Below are 2,342 nucleotides of genomic sequence, written 5' to 3' on the forward strand. Positions count from 1 at the left end.
TCTCTTATGAGAACGAATTCCGAGCTAGGGAAAGTAGTGACTATTTGAAGTTCTCCTTGAGCACTTTGGAAGATCTCTTCTTGGGCAAAGAGAAGACCTTTTTAGCAGGCATCGAAACCAAACTCCTCCAACGTCTCCATGTAATGAAGCAACCCGATTGCTGTAGGGCAGCAAAGGCCCCTTTGTTAACTCAACTCTACAAGCACCTTTGTTGACTCGACTCTGTACTCACCTTCCATCCGACTCCAACAAACTCGACTGACAACTCCTTCATGGCTTTAGCATGACAACAAACCTCATAAGTGGCTCCAACAACCTAACTCACAAATCTACGCGACTTACTAGCCTAGCCTTCAGCAACCTCCACGGTTGAGCCCTCAGCATGAGGCACTCCCATCTACATTGGCACAGTTTGACTCTAGTGATGTACAACCATTACATTCATGCACGGATCCAACTCCATCTATTGCCACCATAGATGATACAAATACCCTGCAGGAGTTTAGCAGTGATCATGCAATTATTCAGTAGGTAAGTCCTCGGTTTGAGGCACTCGCATCATTACCCGCATGCAGAGATACATGCCACAGTGCATTCATATCCTAACTACCTATGAGTTACCCTCTTTTTCTCTTTGAGAAAGGAATGGTTAGGCTAAACCAACCTAATGTGGTAGTTGCAACTAAACTAAGGTTAGGTTCTATCCTATTTCTCTCTAATCTCTCTCTTTCTTCTCCCTCTATCTCTCTCTTCTCTCCTTTCTTTCAATTCTCTCTCTACCTCTCTCCTTTATTCTCTCTCTCTTCTCTCTCTCTCTCTCTCTCTCTCTCTCTCTCTCTCTCTCTCTCTCTCTCTCTCTCAGATGGAGGCTTGACGAAACTCAGAGATGGAGGAGAGATAGAAGTGGCTCGGAAAAGTGAGGGGAAAGAAGGGAAGGGAGGGGGGGTAGCTTTGCTTTCATAGGATGTGGGGGGTTTAAGGTTAATTTTTTGTGTCATTAGTGTATTAATGCACTTATGTAAGTCAACATTATTTAGGATATAAATCTCACCCTTTTGCACCAATTGGAAGCATTTTTTCACTCCTTGTCTTGAGGGATGTGTCTTGCGTGGTTTTTCGAAGGGGGTTCTCTTTTTTTCACATGAAAACACATGCTCCACTTTTGCTTCAGGCGCTAACCTCCCTAGCACAAGGGTACCAAAATGGTGTTCGTGTCTCTCCTATGTCTAGATTCTGAGGGTGTTGGTCACCTACAATCATGTCATTACTCGTTGTAGCATAGGTCCTCGAGTCGTATTCCAATGAGAGGTGTAGGCTAAAGCGTGGAAAGCAGATCTCATGCGCGCATGGGTAAGAAAGAAGGCTTAATCACAACGATGGATGGAGGTTCTCACCTCCACAAGAGTTCAAGGGTTTAGAAGGGGGTTGCAGGATTCAGAAGGGGAATAGGGATGATAGAGCTATTTAGGAGTTCTACGGTTCATAGAGGGTTGCAGGGTTTAGGAGGGGTCCAGGGTTGGGGAGTGGAGAGCTAGTCTTCTTCGTGACTTTAAGTGGTAGAAAGGGTTGAGGAGGAGGGACAAGGGAGGAGGAACGAGGGGGGGGGAGGAGGAAGGGAGGAGGAGAAGGAAGGAGGGGGGGGGGGGGAGGAAGGGAGGAGGAGGAGGAAGGAGGAGGGAGGAGGAAGAAGAGAGGAGGAGGAGGAAGGAGGAGGGGGGAGAAGGAAGGAGAAGAAGATGGGAGGAGGAAGGAGGAGGGAGTACAAGGGTAAGGGCATGGTAGAACACGATAGTGTAAGGAAGCATGAACACAATAGTGAGATTGAACACTAAATGCCAAAGAGTGGGAGCTTCATTTCACTTAGAGAGATATACATGTTGGTCTCTACACAATCCATACGTACATCCAAGGTGGGATCTCTTTTGTAGGGGACCTTTTGGACAAGAGTCCCTCCACTTTTTATGCACCATTGTTTTATTCTACCAGAGTTCTTGTATGTTTAGTAATGAGAACACACTTCTCCTTTATACAAACTATTTAATGCAAACATTCTCCTTTATACAGCTTGTTCTATGATCAACTGCAACCATTGCAATAGTTGTAAAAAATAAGTGGTTTAGGACTAACTAGAACCAACATGGTGGTTGTACAAGTTAAGTGATTCAATAAGACTTACAATTATTTAATATAATTTTAAAGCACTTTTTTAGTCCTTGGATTTAGTGTTATTTAAGACCCTTATGGGCACTTTTCTAGCACTTTTTAGGTGTCTTTCTAGCACCTAAATAATTGTGTCATGGGGGAAAATAGCAAGGCATGTCTTGAATTACTTGTCTTGCTAG

Source organism: Dipteris shenzhenensis, chromosome 16 (genome assembly GCF_047967505.1).
Source record: "Dipteris shenzhenensis isolate YYH24624 ecotype China chromosome 16, Dip_SZ_1.0, whole genome shotgun sequence".
In the NCBI taxonomy this organism is placed as follows: domain Eukaryota; kingdom Viridiplantae; phylum Streptophyta; class Polypodiopsida; order Gleicheniales; family Dipteridaceae; genus Dipteris; species Dipteris shenzhenensis.